The sequence below is a fragment of the Hylobates moloch genome, unplaced genomic scaffold, assembly GCF_009828535.3.
Source record: "Hylobates moloch isolate HMO894 unplaced genomic scaffold, HMol_V3 SCAFFOLD_5, whole genome shotgun sequence".
NCBI classification, from domain to species: domain Eukaryota; kingdom Metazoa; phylum Chordata; class Mammalia; order Primates; family Hylobatidae; genus Hylobates; species Hylobates moloch.
Genome location: NW_026652280.1, coordinates 109,110,541 through 109,124,497, shown reverse-complemented (window position 1 = coordinate 109,124,497; position 13,957 = coordinate 109,110,541).

Here is a 13,957-nt window from a genome sequence, read left to right as displayed (position 1 = left end):
TCTGTTTTCTCTGGAGCATTGTTCGTTTCTGCATATTTAAGCTGGTTGCTGCTTCACCTGGTTCCCATGCAGTGGCAATGAGGAGAGACAATCCAAGCAAGGGATTTCCTTTTAAACAAGAAAAGAGAGTATTGAAGACATATCTTCAACTCCATTTCCATTTGTGAAAATCTGGCCATATAGCCTTACTTGCTGCAAGAGAACCTGGAAACTTATTCTCTAATTGGGATCTTACATGCCCAAGACAAAGGGAGAATAGATTTTTGAGGGTAGAACGAGGGCTCTTCTAGAAAGAAAGGTTCAGAAAAGGATATGAACATATAAATATAAAAGACTAAATAAATGTAAACTAAAACAGTACAATGGCCATTTTTGGTCTACCAAATTCGTAAAGATTTCCACAAATGACAATCATTGCTGATGAGACTATAATAAAATGACCATTTTCAAGCATTGCTGATAAGAAGTGTAAATAGTTATTACCTTTCTAGAAAGCAATTTGGCCATGCATAGCAAAAGGTTTTTAAGTGTTTTCACTCTGATTCAATAATCTCATCTCAAGAAATCTAGTCTTACAAAATAATCAGAGATTAAGATAGAGAAAAGTAATAGAGAAAGAAATGTTCCACAAAAAGAGAATCATAAAATAATTTATGAAACAACCACACAGTGGAATATTATGCAGTCAATAGAATACTATTTTGAAGCTGTGGGAAAATGTTCATGATGCAATGTTAGGAGAGGGAAAAGAATGATTCAAACTTCTGAATTAAGAATCATGTCAGCTTTGTTTAAAACAGATATATGACTAGAATTTAAAACACTACAATATAAGACTGGTTATATTTGAGAGACTTTTGCTTTCCTTATTTATGTTCTATAAATAATATATTTTCTGGAATTAGAATGTATTTTATAATTTTATAAAACAAAAGATTCTATTTAGAAATTACCACACAAAGCAGAAGATAAGGTCCTAGGACTGTCAGTCCTGGGTGAAGAGACAGGACTGCCTTCAGGCTTCAGAATGGACTTGGGATATACACACAAGAACATTGTTTTCAGAGAGGAAGTCACTGAGTCTGAAGGTATGCGATCTAAATAACCTCCAAGTTGTATGCTTTATAGTTTTATCTCTGGTACACTACAACTATTGTGATATTATTTTCTCTATTTTATTTATTAAGAAACTTTTGGTTGCAAGTACCAGAAACCCAACTAAACACAAACTACAGAACCCATCATGAAGGTACAGAGCTATTTCATGGCATTCAATAATTGAAACATTTCAGAGACTCAGCAAGGTGATTGAACCAAGGTCTAGAAAGTTGTGGAGACTTGGCCTCTGCTTTTTCCAGATATCTGCTTTATTCTTCATTCTCTGTATAAATTGGCCTCTTCCTTTTCTCTCGTTCACATCATAGACATAAGATGTTTGCTGATGTGTCTCAACTGCAAAGAATAGTTCATCTCAAAGAATACTATTAGGAGTACATCCAGGAACTGGATGTAATACTGTGTGTGAATACATGCAGGAACTGGATGTCATTCATAGCTAGGCCTTGATGTTCTGTTAAATACAAATGAGTCCACAGAGCACCAATATCAGACAAGACCACTCTGTTACTGTCCTATAGCACCTAAGGATTCTGAAGTGATACACACACACAAAAAACAAGACACTTTATAGCCTTGTTTAAGCACAGACAAAAACAAGAACACTGCAAACCACATAAATAACCAAACATCCCTCCATTTTGGCTTATATAAGTGTTAAGAACTATATATGTTTGCTCTCTCCCAAAATTCATATGTTGAAGCCCTGACCTCCAATATCATGGTAATAGGAGGTGGGGCCTGTGGGAGGTAATTAGGTTTAGATGAGGTCATGGGAGTGGGGTCTCCATAGTGGGACTACTGTCCTTCGAAAGAGACATGAGCTTCCTCTCTCCACCATGTGAGGACATAGTAAAAAGGCAGCTGTCTACCAGCCAGGAAGAGAGCCCTCACCATAACCTGACCATGCTGGCACCCTGATTAGGACTTCCAGCCTCCAGAATCATGGGAAATAAATTTCCATTGTCTAAGCCTTGGCATTTTGTCATAGCAGCCCAAGCTAAGGAAATAAATGACTGCTTCTTTTCAAACTGCAGCTTTAACTTCCTTCTAGTCTTTTCTCCTTCTAGATAAAATTCAGTAAGATTCCCAGAGAATTACCTTTCCTGACAGCATCCATTCCAGAGCAAAGCCCCACTTCCTTAGATTCTTCCCAAATTACCTAACATGAATCCAAACACTGTAATAAGTTCTTTTGTGTCAACTCACTGAAATACCTCATGATTCTCCACAGTGTGCAGCTGCCTTCATTGCAATGAGTAATAATAATTCATTCAACAACAGATATATTCCTGGCTGGAAAGCACTGACATAAAATACATATAGAAAGAGGTTTAGGAAATATCTGTCTGCTGAGAGGCTGTAAAGGCAATGGTCCTTCAATAGCCATGAGTACCCCTAACACCTAGATGTTAGATTCAAAATATCATTCTCCAATAAAAAAACAACAGGATTCCTAGAGAAAAGGCTAATTCGAAGACTCATAGAGTGAAAATATCAGAGGAGCCTGGAACATCTTATAATGCCAGGAGGGAAAGCAGGGCTTTAAAAAAGAACTGATGGGCATTTGTCCAAAGGACACAGGAGCCATCTTGAAGGGGCTCCTGACAGTCAAATTTGAGATAATTTGAACAGCAAAATAATAAAGATAGTAATGGATTATAATCCATAGAATAAGATAAGGCTCTATCAGTCCATACTGACATAAACAAATAAACATATGAGAAAGAACAGCTTTTTCTTACATTAGTATTCCAACTAATAAATGTAGAAGAAATGATGGAAATAGAAAATTATTATTTGGCAAACAATAAATATTTTAGGCAAGATTCACCAATTGGTTAAAAATATTAGTGGGCAAAAGTATAAATGAGATCTTCCAACAAGATACTTATTCATTACAAAAGGAAAAATAATAACTTTAGAGTGGAGAAAACAGGCAAACACAACCTTAATCATGTCATAAAAATTAACGTCAACTAGTAATGGGACAAATCTTAATCATGTGGTTCCTGATGCTTCACTGAAACAAACACATCATTCCATCATAATCTGAATCATGAAGAAATATCTGACATGCCTAAATTGAGGAACATTGTACAAAAATAAGTAACTGGCCAATCCTCTTCAAAAGTGCCAAAATCGTAAAAGACAAAGAAAGAATAGGAGATTATTCCAGATTAAAGGTGACATGAAAACTAATGGTAATGTACGATCCTAGACCAGAAAAAAACATTAATTGGTAAAATATGAATAAGAACTATAGATTAGATGATAATATTATATTAATTCAGTTTCCTAATTTGATAATTGTACTGTGGTTATGTATAATGTTAACATTTAAGAAATTAGGTTTTGGGTATTTGAGAATTCTATCAGGTTGGTGCAAAAGTACTATTCTGAACATTTTTATAAGTCTGAAATGATTTCAAATTAATTTTGAAATTAAAAAATACCAGGGCACGATGGCACATGCCTCTAGTCCCAGCTACTTGGGAGGCTGAGGCGGGAGGATGGCTTGAGTCCAGGAGCTGGAGTCCAGCTGGGCAACATAGCAAGACCCTGTCTCTTAAAAAAAAAATGCCCTACTTCTATGCATTCACCTTTGTTTTACCTGTGCATTAAATTAACAGAAAGGCGGTTAAACTTTAAACCTTCAAAAGTTACAATCTGTAAATACTTCTTCAGGGGGATAGTTTAGGCTTATGTTATATTAGAAAAATTGCAACAAAATATATACTATCTAAATGTCAAATTTCCTGCATGTTCAGCCTCAAAAATACTAGTGTTCATATTGTATACATTGGAAAGGTTTCCTGGGCAATTCTGCACATTCCAACTTTTTCCTGTTTTATTCCTCCTATTTTCTTATATTTTCTAATTCCTTTCTACTTACCTGTATTGCATTTTCAATTGTTTATGTTGTGCTTTTTATTTCTTAAATGACTGTGTTTTTCAACATTTTTCAAAAAATATATTTTAGCAAAATCAATTAATCAATCACAGAAATCACCCATAATCCTATTCCATCTTTAAAATTATAAATGCATTTAAATATGTACAAATCAGCCATATGCATTCTTAACTTTGTCAATGTTACAAACTAAAAATACGATTATAATTGTCATTATTTACGTTTGTCATGCCTAAGGCTATATCTACCCAAAGCCACAGAAAAATGTAATCTACCAGATGTTCGAGTCTTTAAAAAGGTCAATATATGGCTATTAAAAACACCTGGTGTTTGTGGAGGTTATTTCAATCTACTCAAATGTTTAGCTTCATCTAAACACAGTGTGTCTCATCTCCCTGGGTAGATGAACACAGATGGTCTCACATTCTACTATCTCTGAGGTCCAAAAGGACCCCATACATATGTAATACCATAGGTTGTTGACACCTCAAGATGAAAGGAAGTTCACATTAACGTTAACTAACAGTAGAATGCTTTGAAATAATCTTAATTGCCTTGACAAATCCTAGGAATGATGGTCAAAAACATAGTCTTAAAGAGATTTTCTCTTTATAGGAATTAATCAGCCATGGAATACAGTCCATCAAAGTTTGAAGCAACCCCAGTATCCTGGAGTGACAGTGTATTGACGTACTCAGAAAAAATACTTCTCTAGCAAATTGGAGGCAGAGATGGCAAACAGTAACACCAAGCACCTATCCCCAAAACTTCAGTGACAATGTAGGCCTTTAGTAGGTTTGAACATTGTCTTGTCTTCCATGAATGCCTCCCTATGAGAAGATGCCCCAGCTCTATAGTGGAAATCCTAAGGTATGTTTTGAATGCCCTTGGTTAGCACAGCATTAACTGTGAAGGACTTTTATAATCAGAATTATGATTACATCTTGGTCAGCTGTAAGGCTCCCCCAGAAACCTATGTCTTAGCACCACGACCCCACTACATAAACCATATTTAGGTTTGGTGCCACCAGTAGGCACCACTTATTGCACCGGTTCCTAGAAACTATGGAGTGAGGATAAGGGAGTGACAATTGTGAGAGAGTGTGTTTGAAAAAAAATGCTACTAGCTCCTGTAAACCTAAACCTACCCACCTTTTTCTGATAGTGCCTTGCCTCAGTTTAGAAGGTATAGTGTTTTTAGAGCTGAAGGAATGAGTGCAGATTATAGACATTTATATTCACTGCTGTCTTAGAAACAGCAACCTCAAATGCCAGGAACTCCTTAAAATAACCAAGAACATGGATCAAGCCATTCTATAAGAAATAACAGATTAGACCTGAAAAAAATTGAGTTATGCCATGTTGATTTTTAAGTACCTTTATTGAAACATACTTGACATACAAATAAACTGTGAATATTTAAAGCATAAAACATGGTAAAATTTGACATATGATTACATCCATGAAATAGATGTAGTGGTTGCTATGGGTTGGGGGAGGGATAGAGGGGAGTTGAAATAATCACTGTAATCAAAATCATGAACATATCCCTATGACCCAAAAGCTTCCTCATGTCGCATTTTTTCTATTGTGATAAATTACCCACAATAAAAATTTTACTATATTAACCATTTTTAAGTGCACAATACAGTGTTAACTATATGTACCTTGTATGCAATCTCTAGAACTTTTATCTTGAGAAACTAAAATTAAAATTAAAATTGTGTACCCATTTAACAACTCCCCTTTATCCCTCCCCCAATCCCTAGCAACCACTACTCTACTCTCTGTTTCTAAGAGTTTGACTACTTTAGATACGTCATATAAGTGGAATCATGCGGTATTTGTCTCTTTGTGACTGTTTATTTCACTTAGCATAATGTCCTTGATGTTCATTGATTTTGTAGCATATGAGAGGATTTTCTTTTTAAAGGCTGAATAATATTACATTGCGAGTATATATTATATTCTCTTTGTCCATTCATCTATCAATGGACATTTAGATTGCTTCAATTTATTGCCTATTGTAAATAATGCTTTAGTGAACATAAGTGTGCAAATATCTCTTTGAGATCCTATTTTCAATCCTTTGGGATATATACCCAGAAGTGGGGTTTCTGGATTATATGTTAATTCTATTTTCAATTTTTTGAAGAATTGCCATATTGCTTCCCATAGTGGCTGTAGCATTTTACATTCACACTAGCAGTGCACAAGAGTTCCAATTTCTCCACCTCCTTCCTAACACTTTTTTGTTTTTTAAAAATAGTTGCCATTCTAATGGGTGTGATTTGAAATTTCCTGGTGATTAGAAATGCTGAACACCTTTTCATACACCTGTTGATCATTTGTATGTCTTCTTTGGAGAAATGTCTATTTAATTCCTTTGCCAATTTTTTAATTGGGTTATTTGGGTTTTGGCTATTGAGTTGTAGGTGTTCTTTATAAATTCTGGATGTTAACCCTTTATCAGATTAATGGTTTAAATTATTTTCTCCCATTCTGTAGATTGCTTTTCTACTCTGTTGTTTCCTTTGCTGTGCAGAAGTTTTTAAGTTAGATGTAGTCCCATTTGTGTATTTTTGCTTTCAGTGTCATATCCAATAAATCAGTGCCAAATCCAATGTCAGAAAACTTTTCCCCTATGTTTACTTTTTGGGTTTTCATAGTTTTGTGTATTATACTTGCAACTTCAGTTCAATTTTAATTAAATTTTTAAATATGGTGTAAGGTAAGACTCTTATTTTTTTTTGCATGTGGATATTCAGTTTTCCTCAATACCATATGACAGAGAGACAATTTTCTTCTCATTGTGTGTTCTTGACACCCTTATGAAAGATCAGTTGACTGTGTATTTGTCAATTTATTTCCAAGTTCTCTATTCTTTTCAATTGGACTATATGTTTGTTTTTATACCAGTATTGCACTGTTTTGATAACTATAACTTTGTAATATGTTTTGAGAGCAGGAAGTATGAGACCTACAGCTTTATTTTTCTTTCTCAAGTTTGTTATGGTTATCAGGGATCTTTTCAGATTTCACACGAATTTTAAATGTCTTTTCTTTCTATTTCTACAAAAAAAAAGCCACTTGGATTTTATTAAGGATTGCATTAAATCTGCAGATAGCTTTGTATAACATTGACATTTCAGCAATATTAGGTCTTCCAATCCATGATGGGATGTCTTTCTATTTCTTTGTATTTTTACAGCAATATTTTGTTGTTTTCAGTGTGTAAGTCTCTCACCTCCTTGGTTAAGTTTCTTCCTAATTATGTTATTTTTTCTTATGCTATTGTGAATAGGATTAAATTTTTTTCTTTTCATATTTTTCATTGTTAATGTACAGAAATATGGTGATTTTTTTGTGTTAGTTTTGTATCCTGCAACTTTGCTAAATTAATCTAGTAGTTCTAACAGTTTTGTGTGTGGAATTGTTAGGATTTTCTACATATAAGGTCATATCTTCTGTAGAGGTAATTTATTTCTTCCTCTCTAACTTGGATATTTTTATTTTTTCTTTTCTTATTTTTTTCTTTTCTAACTGCTCTAGCTTAGACTTCCACTACTACATTTAATAGAAGTGGCAAGAGATGTATCATTGCCTTGTTCCTGATATTAGAGGGAAAGCTTTCAGTTTGCCATGATGTTAGCTGTGAGCTTTTAATACATAGCCTTTATTATGTTAAAGTAGTTTCCTTCTATTCCTAGTTAAATGAGAATTTTTATCATGAAAGGCTGTGGAATTTTTTCAAATGCTTTTTCTGCATCAATTGATATGATTATGTTGCTTTTGTCCTTCATTGTGTTAATGTGGTATATTATATTGATTGATTTTTATATGTTTAACCATCCTTGAATTCCAGGAATGGATAACATTTAGTTACAATGTATACTTTTTTAATATGTTGAATTCAGTTTTTTTACTAGTATTTTGCTGAGAATGTTTGCATCAATATTTATCAGGAATATTAGTCTGTAGTTTTCTTTTTTGTAATATATTTACCTGACTTTGTTATTAGAATAATGCTGGCCTCATAAAATGAGTTTGGAAGTCTTCTCTTGAATTTTTGGGAGACAATTTGAGAAGGATTTGTGTTAATTATTTTTTAAATGTTTTTTAAACTTCTTCAAAAATGTCATATCATTCTAGGCTTCTATTTGTTCTAAGGTTTTTGACTGCTGATTAAATCTCCTTATTCATTGTAGATCTGGTCAGTTTTTATTTTTGTTTTTTTTTTTTAAATGGAGTCTCGTTCTGTCACCCAGGCTAGAGTGTAATGGTGTGGTCTTGGCTCACTGCAATCTCCACCTCCTGGATTCAAGCTATTCTCCTGCCTCAGCCTCCCAAGTAGCCGGGACTACAGGCACATACCACCATGCCCAGCTAATTTTTGTATTTTTTAGTAGAGATGGGGTTTCGCTATATTGGCCAGGCTGGTCTCAAACTCCTGACCTCATGATCTGCCCACCTCGGCCTCCAAAAGTGCTGGGATTACAGGTGTGAGCCACCGCGCCCATCCCAGATTTTAAAATTTCTTCATGATTCAGTCTTGGTAGATAGTATGTTTCTAGAAATTTTTCCATTTCTTCCAGCTTATTCAACTTGTTGGTGTATAATTGTTCATAGTAGTTTGTTTTGATCCTTTTTATTTCTGCAGCATCAGTTATACTGTCTGATTTCTAATTTTTGTAATTTGAGCCTTCTTTCTTTTTTCTTAGTCAAGCTAAAAGTTTGTCAATTTTATTGATCCTTTCAAAAATTAATTCTTAGTTTCATTGATTTTTTCTATTCTTTATTTTTTATTTCTCTTGAATTCTTTTCTATTTCCTTTCTTCTGCTAACTTTGAGCTTAGTTTGTTCTTTCCCTTGTTCCTTGAGGTTTAAGTCAAGCTATTGATTTGAGATCTTCCTTCTTTTTTAATGTGCACATTTACCGCTATAAACTTTTCTCATAGTTCTGCTTTTAGTGCATCTCATAAATTCCTGTATGTTTTCAATTTTGTTTGTCTCAAGCTGTTTTCTAATTTTTTTTTCTGATTTTTTTCTTTGACTCATTGGTTTTTCAAGAAGTGTTGTTTAATTTCCACATATTTTTCTTTTTTTCCATTTTTCTTTTGCTATCAATTTCTAGTTTTACTCCCCTGGGGTCATGAAATATACTTGGTATAATTTCAATCTTCTTAAATTTGTTAAGGAATTGAAATTCATTTAATGGCCCAACATATAGTCTATCATTGAGAATGTGCCACATCCATCTGAGGAGAGTGTGTATTCTGCTGTTGTGGGGGGGAGTGTGCTGCATGGGCTTAATTGTTCTACAGTTTTGTTTAAGTCTTCTGTTTCTTTTTTATGTGTAAATATATTTTTAAATTTCATTTTTTTTTTTTTGAGACGGAGTCTCGCTCTGTCGCCCAGGCTAGAGTGCAGTGGCACAATCTCGGCTCACTGCAAGCTCCGCCTCCCGGGTTCACGCCATTCTCCTGCCTCAGCCTCTCCGAGTAGCTGGGACTACAGGCGCCCGCCACTGCGCCCGGCTAATTTTTTGTATTTTTAGTAGAGACGGGGTTTCACCGTGGTCTCGATCTCCTGACCTCGTGATCCGCCCGCCTCGGCCTCCCAAAGTGCTGGGATTACTTAAATTTCATTTTTAATTATAAATTAACAAATTATAGTTGTATATATTTATGGATTACAAAGTGACATTATGATTTATAAACACCATATGAAATAATTATATCAAGTGAATTAGGATATCCATCACCTCAAATACTTATCATTTTGTGTGTGTGTGTTGAGAACATCTGATGAAATTTACTCTTAGTGATTTGGAAATCTATGATACATTAATATTTACTGTAAATGCACCATACCATGCAATAAGTCTCAAAGAGAAAAACCTCATGTCTAACGAGGCTTTGTACCCTTTGACATTACCTCCTTATTTGCTTACTAACACCCCCAGCCTCTGATGACCACCATTCTATTCTTTGCTTCTTTGTGTTCTATTGTTTTATATTCCACATATAAGTGAGAACATGTGCTGTTTATCTTTCTTTGTCCTTGGATTATTGCTTATTTTACTTAGCATAGGGTTCTCAAATTAGTCCATGTTGTTGCAAAAGACAAAATCTTTCTTTCCTTTTTTGTTTAGACACAGGGTCTCACTGTCACTCAGGCTGAAGTTCAGACGCACCTTCTTAGCTCAATGTAGCCTCAAACTTCTGCCTCAAGTGATCCTCCTGCCTCAGTAGCTGGGACTACGGATGCATGCTTCCAAACCTGGCTAATTTTTAAATTTTTGGTAGAGGCCCGATCTTCCTATGTTGGCCCAGGCTCATCTCTAACTCCTGGCCTCAAATGACCCTCCTGCCTTGGCCTCCCAAAGTGCTAGAACTACAGGTGCAAGCCACACTCGGCCTTCTTACTTTTTTAAGGCTCAATAATATTCAATTTTGTATATATACCACATTTTCTTTATCCATTCATCTTTTGATAGACACTTAGATTGACTCCGTATCTTGTCTGTTATGAATAGTGCTGCAGTGAACATGGGAGTGAAAACATCTTTTTGACATATTGATTTCAAATCCTTTGGGTAAATACCCAGAAGTGTGGTTGCTGGATCATATGGTAATTCTATTTTTAGTGTTTTGAGGAACCTCCATACAGTTTTCTACAAGACTGTCCTAATTTATATTAATTTTTGCCAGCAGTCTACATGGTTCCTTTTCACCACATCCTCACTGACACTTATATTTTTGTTTTCTCTTTATTAATCTGTCTGGTTGGTGTATTTGTTATTGAAGTATTAACATCTCCTGTTATTATTAGGAGTCAAGTTGCCCAGGGTCTGCCCCCAGCCTAACTGCTCTCTGCACTCAGATGTTCTCTTCTCTCCCTCTCTGCTGTGTCATTCTGCTGTTGGTCTGCTGGCTTGCTGGTCTGTTGGTATCCTGGTCTGCTTCTGGACCCTGGGACTCGGGGTTTATATGGGTGCAGAATAGAGGGTGTGGCAGAGCAAATGGCAACTTTTGGGGCATGAAATAAGAAATGCTTGTTTTCATTTAGGGCCAAGAGTCTTCAGGCTTGAGGGTGAGGCTTTATCTGGGAAACCACCGTGTTCTACACAGTGTTTCCCTGTCTCCTGTCCCTATCAGTTTCATCCATGTTGTTGCAAATGACTGAATCTCATTCTTTTGTGGCTGAAATGTGGTTTATAGGTACCACATTTCTTTATCCATTCATCAGTTAATGGACACTTAGGTTGCTCCAAAATCTTGGCTATTGTGAACAGTGCTGCAACAAACATGGCAGTGCAGATATCTCCTCAACATCCTGATTTCCTTTCTTTTGGGTACATACCCAGCAGTGGGATTGCCAGATAATATGCTAGCTCTATTTTTAGTTTTTTGAGAAACCTTTCTCTTTTTTAGAAACTGTTCTCCATAGTGGTTGTACCCATTTACATTCCCACCAGCAATGTATGAGGGTTCACTTTTCTCCACATCCTTACCAGCATTTGCTTTTGCCTGTCTTTTGGAAATAAGTCATTGTAATTGAGGTGAGATGATATCTCATTGTAATTTTGATTTGCATTTCTCTGATAATCAATGATGTTGAGCACTTTTTCATATGTCTGTTTGTCATTTGTATGTCTTTTTTTAAGAAATGTCTGTTCAAACCTTTTGCCCATTTTTAAATTGGATTATTAAGTTTTTTCCTATAGAGTTGTTTAAGCTCCTTGTATATTCTGGTTATTAATCCCTTGTCAAGTGGAGAGTTTGCAAATATTTTCTCCAATGCTGTGGGTTGTCTCTTCACTTTGTTGATTGTTTTCTTTGCTGTGCAGAAGCTTTTTAACTTGATATGATCACATTTGTCCATTTCTGCTTTGGTTGCCTGTACCTTTGGGGTACTACTCAAGAAATTGTTTTGTATACCAATGTCCTGGAGAGTGTCCCCATTGTTTTCTTTTAGCTGCTTCATGGTTTGAGGTCTTAGATTTAAGTCTTTAATCCATTTTGATTTGATTTTTGTATATGGCAAGAGATAGAGGTCTAGTTTCATTCTTCTGCATATGAATATCCAGTTTTCCTAGCACCATTTGGATATACACTTTTCCCCAGTGGATGTTCTTGACAACTTTGTCAAAAATGAGTTCACTGTAGGTGTATAGATTTGTTTCTGGGTTATCTATTGTGTTTAGTTTGTAATGTATCTGTTTCTATGCCAGTACCATGCTGTTTTGGTTATTATAGCTCTGTATAATTTGAAGTCAGGTAATATGATTCCACCAGTTTTGTTCTTTTTGCTTAGGATAGCTTTGACTATTCTGGGTCTTTTGTGATTCTATATACAATCTAGGGTTGTTTTTTCTTTTGCTGTGAAAAAATGTCATTGGTATTCTGATATGGATTACATTGAACCTGTAGGTTGCTTTGGGTAGTATGGACATTTTAACGATATTGATTTTTCCAATCCATGAACATGGAATATCTTTCCATTTTTTGGTGTCCTTTTCAATTTCTTTCATCAGTGTTGTGTAGCTTTCATTGTAAAGATCTTTCACTTGCTTGGTTAATCCCTAGATATTTAATTTTATTTGTCATTATTGTAATTAAGAATACTTTATTTCATTTTCAGATTGTTCACTGTTGTCATACAGAAATGCTACAGATTTTTGTATATTGATTTTGTATCCTGCTACTTTACTGAATTTATCAATTTTAACAGTTTTTGGTGGCATCTTTAGAGTTTTCCAAGTATAAGATCACATCATCTGCAAACAAGGATAATTTGCCTTCTTTTCCAATTTGGATGCCCTTTATTTCTTTCTCTTATCTGATTACTCTAGCTAGGACTCCCACTACTGTGCTGAATAACAGTGGTTAAAGTGGGCATTCTTGTCATGTTTCAGATCTCAGAGAAGTCTTTTAGTTTTTCCACACTTAGTATGATTCTAGCTATCAGTCTGTTGTATATGGCATTTATTATGTTGAGGTACATTCTTTCTGTACCCAGTTTTTCAAGGGTTGTTATCATGAAGGGATGTTGAATATTATCAAATATTTTCTCAGCATCAATAGAAATGATCATCTTTTTATCCTTCATTCCATTGATATGATGTATAATCTTTTTTTTAATATATTTTTTTTATTATACTTTAGGTTTTAGGGTACATGTGCACAATGTGCAGGTTTGTTACATATGTATCCATGTGCCATGTTGAGTTCCTGCACCCATTAGCTCGTCATTTAGCATTAGGTATATCTCCTAATGCTGTCCCCGCCCCCCCCCACCCCCCACCCCACAACAGTACCCGGAATGTGATGTTCCCCTTCCTGTGTCCATGAGTTCTCATTGTTCAATTCCCACCTATGAGTGAGAACATGCGGTGTTTGGTTTTTTGTCCTTGCGATAGTTTACTGAGAATGATGTTTTCCAGTTTCATCCATGTCCCTACAAAGGACACGAACTCATCATTTTTTATGGCTGCATAGTATTCCATGGTGTATATGTGCCACATTTTCTTAATCCAGTCTATCATTGTTGGACATTTGGGTTGGTTCCAAGTCTTTGATATTGTGAATAGTGCCGCAATAAACATACGTGTGCATGTGTCTTTATAGCAGCATGATTTATACTCCTTTGGGTATATACCCAGTAATGGGATGGCTGGGTCAAATGGTATTTCTAGTTCTAGATCCCTGAGGAATCGCCACACTGACTTCCACAATGGTTGAACTAGTTTACAGTCCCACCAACAGTGTAAAAGTGTTCCTATTTCTCCACATCCTCTCCAGCACCTGTTGTTTCCTGATTTTTTAATGATGGCCATTCTAACTGGTGTGAGATGGTATCTCACTGTGGTTTTGATTTGCATTTCTCTGATGGCCAGTGATGATGAGCATTTCTTCATGTGTT